Raw genomic sequence first — 12,086 nt, 5'->3', positions numbered from 1 at the left:
ACGTTTCATACCAGTCTTTGATATGTGTTCTCGAAACTCAGTGAGACTTCGAGTATACTCCATGTAGGACGGGTAAACTGTAAGACACTGTTCGAGACAGTAGGCTAGTTTCAAGATCTGTCAACTTGCTTGGATGAGCTGCAAACTGCAAGTGATTGTTACTGAAATGTACTGGAATGACATCCCCGGAGAAGGGGGAAGTTCAGGGTGAGAAAATTGATTGGGAAAATCCATCGTCAAGAAATGTATTTTTGGACATCCGGTTCAATTTCAAACTTCTAGGGCAACATAGATCATGAATAGTTCTTAGTTGATTGAATGGATAGCGGAAGTCAAGAGCAAGAGAGTGTAGTGTAGGTTATAGGAGGAACCTTATAATAATGAAATATGATTTACAGTTTTTGTTTATAATTTTTTTTAAATTTTGCAATGCGTTATATGTTATAATATTCATCAAGCTGTGTACAGACTTGTGTCACGAACACACGCCGTACGCTTTCCATAAGCTGATGCTATAATTATCATACTATGCATATATTGGATTATTTGATAATTATATTCATAGAAATGAATATAATACGCATATGATCAGCTGAACAGGTAGGATGGAAAGTAATAGATGAGGCCCTACCAGCTAAAACTGCCTTCAAGAAAGCAGACAGGGCGACTCGTCCGGCCACTAATGATGGTAATGAAGCGGATTCAGAGGACAATAGTGTGATAGTCGAAATTTGGAGGAAGAACCTTTTTGGAACAATGACCCAGTGTACAGGTAGCGCGGCCCCGTCTCCTTTCTTTAACTCGATTGCTCCACTGAAGACATGTGTGGTATAGGGGCGCGCGACATGCAGTCTATGTTTTAATTTTCTTTCCCCTTTTTGAACTGAACAGAGTAGTTGAACCCGGTCAAGAACGAATCGTAGCTTGCGGAGTCTGGCGGAAGTCATGTATGTGGGAGAGATTTATGAGGGTGAAATATTCTGGTTTATTGTCTGTTATGAGAAAGAAATGTTTCCATACAGATAGTTGTGGAAATGTGCTACACACACCAAACACAATATCGAGTAGTACTTCTCTGTCTAAGAGACTGTAGTTTTGCTCTGAAGATTGTGCCGAGCACTATTTTTAATTCAGGCCTTTTCCCAAGCTATAATAGTAAATTTAATACGCAATAGACTAGAGCCATTATTGTAAGTGAGTTAGCGAAATAAATTATTTTCTCTCTCTATTATGAACGGCCATGACTTCGAGTTTCCCGGGAGAGATATTTAAAAATTGTGGCTCCGAGTCATCGAGGAATGTAGATTATGGAATTATCTCTAAAACTTAGCCTTCCTGTCGCGACATAGAGTGCGATAAGTTGGAAAACAGCAAGATATTGAAATTATAACAAACTACCGATTTTGCAGTTACTATTTGGTCCTAAGGCTCTAGAAGCCACGCGACGATTGTTTAAATTGATTCCCTTCGCCTAATAGGAGACCTGTTTCTAGATTCAGTAGTGGGGCGATTCCCCAGCTGAGAGACCAGATTATGTTTCAGAGGACACTTTGCTAGGAGCACTGCGAGAGTAAAGATGTAGTCCTTATGTTTCGCCCTTTTTGGGCAAGTTTATATCATTAGTTGATGTAGGAGCTAGGCTAGTTTTATTTTTATTAAAGTTTAAATTTTCTAGTAGTGCCATGTCCTGAAAAGTTTAATTGTGTTTCTTCATCATGTACGAATAATTGTTTCTTCAAATAACCGCTAAGGTACATAAAATAAGGTTAAAATATAATTTAGGGAATTTAATTATTTGAAACTTCCATCAGAGTATTGTATCAACAAAGACTGTTATTGTTCAAGTTAATAATTTTCATTGAGAATAGTCCTTTTGTTTTTATTAGTAATGGAAGATAATCATAACACCTTCAAGGAAAGAAACCATCAAGCGTCTATGTTTTTTGAAGCTGTCACCTATGATGAACTGTTAATTTACATAAAACTATTAAAAAATGGTACTTCTTCTGGAGATGATCTTATATCTTCTAGAATTTTGAAGGAGGTTGCTCTGACCATTGTTCCCATTCTAGTTGATATTTTCAATTGCAGTCTATCTACAGGAATATTTCCTTCTGGGATGAAGCTAGCAAGAGTGGTGCCAATCTACAAATCCGGTTCTAGATTTAAGTCGAACAATTATAGACCTATATCTCTGCTGTCTGTCTTCTCAAAGATATTGGAAAAGATAGTGAAAAGAAGACTTCTCAATTTCCTCAACTCATATAACTTTTTCTATAATAAACAGTTTGGCTTTCGTGAACGCATGAATACTGAAATGGCTCTTGAAAGATTCATGTCGGTTGTTTTCTGTGGCTTCAACTTCAGGCCAGCGCGCTGTGTTGCAGGACTGTTTTTGGACATCAGAAAGGCATTTGACACGGTTAACCATTCAATCTTGTTGAATAAATTATCTAAGGCTGGTATCAGGGGCATGGTTCTGGATTGGTTCTCTTCATATTTGAAGGACAGGCAGCAATATGTATCTATTGGGAGAGTGAAGAGTGAGGTTCAGGGAGTGGACTGTGGTGTACCACAGGGTTCCGTCCTTGGACCAATCTTGTTTCTCATCTTTATAAATGATCTCTATTCGTGTGAGTTCAATGGTATGCCTGTGTCCTTTGCAGATGACACTGCCTTGGCATATTGTGGACTGGATGGCCCCAACTTAGAGAGAATGATGCAGGATGATTTGGATAAGCTATTGCTTTGGTTCAGGCACAATAGAATACAGCTCAATCTTACAAAAACAAAATATATATTGTTCACATTAACAACACCATGGACACTGCCTTCTGCACTGAAGTTTCATGGTGCCTGTGATCGGAATGACTGTGACTGTGAGGTCGTTGGTCAGACCAATGCCATTGAATATTTAGGTGTGATTGTTGATGAAAAGCTTAACTGGTCTCAGCATATATCTATCATAAAAAACTATCTGTTACTCGTCCTGCGAAAATTCTATTTCTTGAATAAATTTCTCCCTTTAAATGTTCTTAGGCAGTTATATTTTGCATTTGTTGATCCAAAAATAAGTTATGGTATTAATTGTTGGGGCTCCACCTATATTTGTCACTTGAAGCCATTGATAACGGTGCAGAAATCGATAGTCCGTGTTATAAATAGAAAGGGTAGATATGAACATTCTTTTCCTCTATTTCAGTGCCTTGGATGTTTGCCTCTTAGATATATGTATGTGTTTAAGGTCCTGTATATGTTCTTTGTAATGTCTGGAAACGGTGGTCATACGTTGCTCAGGGATGTTCCCAGCTATCAAACTAGGAGAGTGACAGCTGATTTACTGAGACTTCCCAAATCGTATACCACTTGTTTCCAGAAATCGTTTGTATTTCTTGGCCCCAAGTTTTTAATAACATCCCAATTGAAATCAAGAGGCTTCAAAATCAACTTGTTTTCAAAAAAAGAATTCTTAGATGGCTCAGAGGTCTTATGCCTGACCATTTAGAATCCTTATTCAATGTTATTTCGTAGTTAAAATGTAATTTTGGTGGCTGGCAATAAGCATTAGTAAGATGAGCTGTTTTTGGAAAGTGTGCAAGGTGTGTGAATGTGAGAGTGAATGGTTGCTAGTCTTTTCTTTTTCTTTCTCCTTTTATTCATGCATTTAAAATTAGTTGAAGTGATATTCATTCCTGCTTGCAAACGTGGAGTATTGTATACTTCCAGCAGGTAGTATTTTTTATTCCGATTCACAAATTTACCGTATATCTAATAAAACATACCAGTATTTATTTTATTAATCTTCCATTAATTATTTTTTATCTTACTGAGCTGAGTGTTTTGTTTTTCTTATTGATTCTGAATGTGAATATTGTGAGTTTGAATGAATAAAATTTGAATTTGAAAATTTGAATTTATGGCATTAAGGCTTTTTAGTAAGAATTAGTAAATTTTTATGATAGAAATCTTAATAGATGATGAAGAAGGTTTTTCTTTTCCATGAAATTAATATTAATGAATGTTACCATACATGAGTTAATTCCTGATTTGAGCCTGATACATGAATGCTCAAATTGTAATAAAATTTAAATTATTTTCTATGCGTCTACTAATTTTATTTAATTAAAGGTAAAAACTATCTACAAGATGAATCTTATTGGGCAAACATTATTGTTAGCTTAAAGTGAAATTTTCAATATTTTTTCTTTCATTGCGTTAAAAGTTTCTTGTTTTGTTTTGTGATAAATTCATAATTCTAGTTTATACTCGTTTTTGGACTTGTATTTGTAGGTAAATCAAATCATAAGCTCTGGACAGTTCATTTTAAATTAAGGTTCTGAGCAGTTTTGGGCGAATGCCCGTTGTTTACACTTGTATTGCGTCCTATAGTTCATAAATAAATAAAATAAATGTTGGCTAGCGCACAAGTTTCCAACAATACTAGTCGAGCCACTATATGAAAAATTATATTTGATTTCGCAAACCAAACGAAAAATATCATATAAGTTAACATCATTTCAATCTGAATTATTCCTTTTCTAAGAGTATTATATCAATTTATATAAAAGTTGACATCATAATTAATGAAGTATTCATTTTCTAAAAGCATTATATTAATTTATTACGGGTGTTTTCATAAATGTTGCATTGTATATTAATGACACTCTGGCAAGTAAATTTGTTTTAATTCAATCTGTTAAATTCTGGGAATGAAATCAGAACGTCAAGATAAAATCTAAATTAAATAACATAATAAACTCCTTTTTTAGCTTTTGATGAATTGTAGAAAGAGTTAAGAGATTAATGCTGTAATACATTTATTTACAGCGGTTCATGTGTGACCCCAAACCAACTTCATGTTCCACCCCTTCAAAATTCAGCTTTAAGACGCAACTTCATACCATCATGGACTCCACGAGCAAGGCATGTCCTAAGAGGTCCCGAGGATGATACCTGACCAGAATTGACGTAAGGCCGTTTCGGGAGACGGAGGTTCCGCATCGCAAGATGACTTCCCGACATCATCAACTCAACTCTTAAAAAAATGCCGAAATAACATATCGAAAGGAAACACGACGAAAACCATCAACAAAGTGCAGTTCAGTGAAACAAAGGGTCATACAAAAATGTCAATCAAAGTGCGGGTTTTAAATTGGTGTATGGGGATTATCGACGAAATTTGGGCTCTTTGGGTTTTTCTGTTTTGAGTTTTGTTCTGAAATGATTTATTAATATCAATTATTAATATTTGCAACTGATATTATTTGGTTTGGTGACGTATTAATATCTAACGTAAGGATAGTAAAGATAAAGGTAATGTAACGTGTTAAATTTAATATGATTCTTATTCTCTTTCATGTCAGTATTGTTGATATTTTGTTCGTTTTAAAATATTGTAGTATTAAAATAGTTAACGGCGATTAAATCAGGCATGGCAAAAACTTATTGTAGTTTTTCTGACTCTAACCCGTTCGCCTGCATGAATTGAAATAGTATAGACTCAGATTCATTTTCTAGATGTGCCGGCCTACTTTAAAATTCTAAATAATTTTCTTCAAAATTATTTTTATTTTATTACCTTCATAAAGGTTAGGCACAAGATGTAAGAGAACGTGAGGCTTACGCAATAGGATGTTCGGTATTATTAATACTGTAGCTGAGAACAGCAGAGATTTCATTCGGACTTGCCATCTGTGGTGGAGGATAACAGGTAGATAAAGGTCGAACGGAGACGGAGTGACGACTTTGTCACTTCTCATAGTACTCTACCCTTATGCAGGTTTTCACGTTTTAAGCCCCTCTAGTTCAGGAGTTATATATTTTTTTCGATTTCCCATATAGTAGGCTATATTAAGTATACTAGGAGTGGGAGTTTCTCGAAAACTGTAATGGCTCAAAACGTTAATTATTGCTGGAAGCAGCTGCTCATAGTACTCTACCCTTATGCAGATTTTCACGTTTTGAGCTCTCTCTAGTTCAAGAGTTATAATTTTTTCGATTTCTCGTCTATATATTATAAAGGTCGTTTACTGGGAACCGTACTTTATTTTTTCCACACAATGTGTTCTACAAACTCGGAACTTTTGAAAAAGCTTCAAAATTACAAATTAAAATGTGCGTGGTTTTTAGGGTTTCTTGAAATCGCGTGTTTACGCTGAAAAACCACGCACATTGCAAAAGTTGAAGGAAGCCATTCGAAGAGAAATCCAAGCCATTCCACGAGCAATGTTACGAGATGCGATGCGTGTAACTTCAGGGAACGCCTGGAAACATGTATTCAATCGGGAGGACTCCACCTACGCGATGTTATTTTTGCTACTTAATTTTTGTAATTTTCTCAACCTTCCGAGTTTGTAGACCACATTGTGTGAGAAAAAATTTTGCTCAAAATTTAAATATTTGTGGCTTTTTTTTTAAACTATGGGTTCCCAGTAAACACGATCCTCAATTTTGACATTCAATAACTTTTTTATCTGTGCACCGAATTTAATGATTTTTAGTTGTGTTTGTCATGTTCAGGAGCAGGTTTATGGCCTATCACATTAATTTATGATCCGACTTCAGGACTCTTTCCTACGGCTCTTCAAAGTTTGCATGTAATCCTTATTGAAGAAGATTTGTGAGCCGGCCACAGAAATAAAAATCAGCTGTTATAATCATTGCATCATCCAACAGCCGTCAGGTGATCAATTTTCATAACGGCAAGGAAAGTTGTGTTAGTGCGCCACACCAGATTTTTACTTTCCTTGCCCTATTACCATAGGTAAGGAAAGTATGTATTGCTTTTCGAAAAAAATTAAATTTCTGAATTTCTATACGTTTTAAGGTCCCCTGAGTCCAAAAAAGTGGTTTTTGGGTATTGGACTGTGTGTGTGTGTGTGTGTGTGTGTGTGTGTCAAATCAACGGAATGACTTGAAATTTGAAACTCAATGTCCTTACACTATTAAGGTGCGTACAGATTTACGCGCCGCGAACATGAGCAATTCACTTTTAATCAGCTGATGCCAAGCTTTTTATATCTGTATCTCACCGTTTCTGTAAAAATACAGATATAGTCAGCTGATTAAAAGTGAATTGCTCATGTCCGTGGCGCGTATATCTGTACGCACCTTAAGGATCCGACACGAACAATTTCGATCAAATGCGATTCAAGATGGCGGCTAAAATAGTGAAAATGTTGTCAAGAACAGGGTTTTTCAAATTTATACCTAAAATAGTCATTGATAAGCTATATAAACTGCCACAAGTCCCATATCTGTAAAAATTTCAGGAGCTCCGCCCCATCTATGCATAGTTTGATTTTAGATTCCCAGTTATCAGGCTTCAGATACAATTTAAACAAAAAATTCCAAATGGAAAAGATTCAGCATGAAAATCTTTACAATTAATGTTTAGTAACATTTTACCTAAAATTCAAAATAAGCTCGAAATTCGAAAAAATGTGATTATCTAATTGCAAACTGTTGGCAACTGTTGATTCTTTTAAATGATTCACTACTATGAAGAGATAGCAGACCTCGTATGTCTCCAGCGTTATTGTCCTGTCACCAGCTGGCTCAAATCTTTGTTTATAAGTAGACTTGAGATGCGCGTGAACACTAGCGTCAGGTGATCAATTCTCATAACGGCAAGGAAAGTTGTCTGAGTGCGCCACACCAGATTTTTCTATTTTCTTTCTAATGATTCACAAAACTTTAATTCTAATAATAATGCCGCGGTACGAACGACGTCCAAACTTGGGTCGTGGAACTCGATATGCTGTGAATTTAGAATATGCACGGGAAAATCAGCAGCAAGGAGATATACCATTCAATTCCCAGCAAGCTGCATTCAACTATAACTAAAAATACAAACTGCTGCAAAACTAACTAAGCACATAGGAAGTTCATATTGAGAAGAAGAAGAAGAAGAAGAATCGAAAATAGGCCTACAACCATCTTCGGTTAATTAAGAATCTATAGGCTATACAAAATTTCAAGTTAATCAGTCCAGTAGTTGAGATGTGATAATGTGTGGATTTTTCCAATCCCGTACGTATATAAGCCAGTTCTTTCCTTTATTATAGTATAGATTATTATGTTGCTTTGTCCTGTGATCTTTAAAAATGTCCTGTAACATCTAAAGGTGCGTCCACACATGTCGAACCGAACCCCGAACCACGCATCAAACTGTGCATTCCTCCATACATCTTGCCTTTCAGTGAACATGAGCATATTATGTTTCATAATGTTAAAAATCAGCTGTGAATCATTCGCCGTACCGTACTCCGAACCGTTCGCCGTGCCGCTTGCCTCTGTTCTAACTGTTCGCCTGACCACACTCCGAACGCTGAACTTTTCAGCCAATCATCGCCGTGCAGCTCGCTCTACAATATTTTGGCTATCCATCACACGTGGAAAACATGCGAACATGAATACAGAAGTATGGGCCATTCTTTATTTGATTAAATTCATGTTTTGAGCAGTTCATTGTTATGAATGATAAATTGATAGGAGCTTATAAATATTTTCCAATTCAAATGAAATAACTCCTGAAAAGAATAATGAATGTTACAATATTAAAATATTGTTGACCAAGAACTCAGTACATAGAAAATTAATTCAACTAATTCTGTAGGTACTGATTGTAGGTACAAATATAATCATTTGTCTTCTTTATTGATAATCAATTTCATCAACTTATCATAAACTGACTGAAAAAAGTTCTTCAATTACCATGAATTAAATTAATAATTAAAATATTATAAATCTAAAGTGTAGGTCATATCCAAATTCACAAAGAGTTCGATTCTTGTTGGCATGAAACATGTTATTCAATGCAGAAATCATTGTTATTTTACCAAAAGATAGAATAAGTTGAATAGTTTCTCTTTCAGGGGGAGTTTTGACAACCCACAAAACTCATTTTTCATTCGAGGAAATATCGAAAAGGTGCATAGGATCTTATTTTTTTGTTCAGCTTGCCAAAATACCACTCATTTCAATATTAAAATTTTCGACTGACTGTACAGTGAGTCAATCATTCTATCATGGCTCGAATCATTTTGAAATTGTAATTGAATAAAAATGGTAGAGAATAATTAATTCATGTGAATACTTTATTTGAAGACATATTAACTGCATGCATTTTCATATTGCCGATACAGCATTGATAAAACTGTAGACGTTTATTTAGCAGTCTCAAAAAACTGTTCTAGCTGGAAAATTAATAATCCATGCCACATGTAGGACTATACAAGGCATCAGGAAAACGAAGTTCAAAACTATGGTTTTCCTAAACATATGTTTTTGAGATAATTTCTTTGATGCAGCTGTTTCACATTCGCCATATTATTATACAGAGTCTGTGAAAAAAAATATTGATTACCAAAACAATACTATTATTATATTAATAATAATAATAATAATAATAATAATAATAATAATAATAATAATAATAATAATATTATAATAACATATTTATCAATCATCAGAACAATATTATATTGAGGTTAAGTGGAATCAGGTAAAAAGCAATAATAGAGCAGATGTTCTTTTTTGAATTTCTATCGTATGATTTTAGTTGCTCAAACTCACTGCCGGCGCACAAGTTTTCTTTGCCGGTAGTGCCATTTTGTAAGTTAAAATATTTATTTTATCAGTCTGTATTATTTTATGGCAAATAAATGAATTTGAATTTGAATTTGGATTTGAATTTTGTTATATCCAATGATTAAACCATATGTTAGAATATCTCATGTCAATCAATAAATTATTTCAGTTCCATATGGCGTTCACCTTAAGGTGCATACAGGTATATGCGCCTCCAACACGCTCCGCGCACGCTCCGCACTCGCTTCGCTGTCGCTTCACGCACGCTCCGCAAACACTCCGCTATCGCTCCGCAATCGCTCCGATCATGAACGTTACGGGAGATGTTAGCTCTTCTCGCGTTCCACGCTTGCTCCCCGGTCGATCATCAATCGATCTGCTCGAGTGACGTTCGATTGCGGAGCAGAGCGAAAGTCTGTACGCACCTTTACAATGTTCATAAGCTTAATCCTTTTTCATCCTTTGAAACCCTTAGAGACAAAATATCTCAAAATCCGTTCTTAGTACGCGTCTAACATGTTTGAAGAATATTTGTGCAAATTTGTAAGTCTGTAGGACAATATTAGTTTGAGCTGTAGTGAGATTTTACATCAAAATTTTCGAAAAATGCCCTCTCCTGAACCCCCCTGTGCTCCTGATCGAAATTTTTCTGCATAGATCTAATTTTTTTTCGTAGCTGAACAAAAAAGTTCCTCATGACTTTGCTGTGCAATGAGCGGTTAAAAAGTACAAAATTTTTGGGGGGCCCCAGCTCCCTCAGGGGGGCGAATTTCTGAAAATCCTTTCTTAGTGGATGTTTTGAGGCAACCATAAACAATTATTGTGCAAAATTTCAAGTTTGTAGGCTCAGTAGTTTGGGCTGTGGTGTGATTTCAGTCTGTCGGGGCTTAGCCTTTTATAGATATAGAGAAGAGAAGACTCCTGAGTTCCGCGGTTCTTCCTGTGTTTTCTAGGCCTTTTCAAGAACTAATTGACACAGATTATGTTCAAATTTCATACAGAAGTTCAGCAAGGGAATAGATATTTATTCTTAACAGGACTTCAGAATTACACCCAAGATAGGCGGTTTTACTGCGTACTATTCCTTGCGTTCCTTAGCGTTTTCTCACATACTTGAATGTAATCGATTGAGAGAAATGTTCCAACTTGGTAAAGAAGTTCAACTAGGGTCTAGAAATTTTGTCTAGAGAGGACCTAAAAATTTCGCCAAAGATATGCCCAATAAAGGCACTTTTACCAGCGTTTTCCAAGCGTACCATAGCGTTTTTAGAGGTTTTCTTTTCTCAAGTTTTTCATTGAGTTTCCAAAGCATTTTCTTTTATTTCTCAAGGAAATTCATAATTGAGAGAGTTAGATATATGCATGTTTGTTAAGTCCTCCATATCATTCCTGTTTCAAATTTCAAAGAACTATTAGACTGAAATAGAATAATAATTATTATATTTAATTATGAGATTTATTCACATTTCACATTATTCACATTACATTTTGTATGTAATTATGAGAATTATTCTCATAATATCCTAACAAAGTCTCGAATTGAGAAATAACTGAATATTTTTCAATTTTGATAAAAATAAAGATTTTTACAACCCTGCACCACATAATTCAAAGAAATCTGGTTATTGAATCGAGTCAGGAAGAAAGGAAGAAAGGTCAGATGAAAAATGCAGACAAGCGTAGCGAGATTTTATTTCTGAATGATGCAGCCGGGCGGGGGTCCATGGGGCGGAGCCCCTTGGCTAGACGGATATCCCATGTAAATTGCAATCAACCAACCATTACTAGAAGTGTCCCAAAGTGCTTCATAAATATTCACGATAAAGTCAAACGGCAGACCCAGGCCTAGGCTTGTATGACGCATGTGTTCTCAGATGAACATGCGTGCGGGCCTGGGCCTGGGACAATCAATACTGCAGTGAGTCCTGAGTCCCGAGTCCAGTCAAAGAAATCAGCTGTTCATTCGCACAGTACAGTATTGCCAAACCAAATCGAGACAACGAAATTCCTTACCGATCCGGAAAACTCCCTGTGAGTTGCGTAGGCATTAGTATTGATTATTTTTGTAGGCCTCAATCATCAACATTCTACAAGCGGCAAGTGATTTTCAAAAGAAAACGTAACATTTATAAAAATTCTATTACTTATTCATTTACCCTCTTTTCCAGATTATTTATAATTTCAAACTTCTGATGAATAAGAAAATTGAAGAAAGAGATAATATTCAGTGAAACATTATTAGAGTATCACAATTATGATAATCCCTAGGAGTTGCTTAAAGATCTAAAATTGAAAACTTTATACATCGAGGCTTAAATTAGTAAATCCTACAAAAATGCATTTGTTTCAACTAGATGAGGATATATTAATATGGCTGTGATGAATCAATAACAGAATAAACTCTCACACATTTCAGTTTTTTAAAAAAACTGGAAACTCCAAGAAAATTATCAATCAGTATTAGGTGCAATATTACAATCTGAAAAATATTTCTT

Source organism: Nilaparvata lugens, chromosome 1, assembly GCF_014356525.2.
Source record: "Nilaparvata lugens isolate BPH chromosome 1, ASM1435652v1, whole genome shotgun sequence".
In the NCBI taxonomy this organism is placed as follows: Eukaryota; Metazoa; Arthropoda; class Insecta; order Hemiptera; family Delphacidae; genus Nilaparvata; species Nilaparvata lugens.
The sequence above is the reverse complement of the archived record's forward strand: the minus strand, read 5'-3'. Positions refer to the sequence as shown.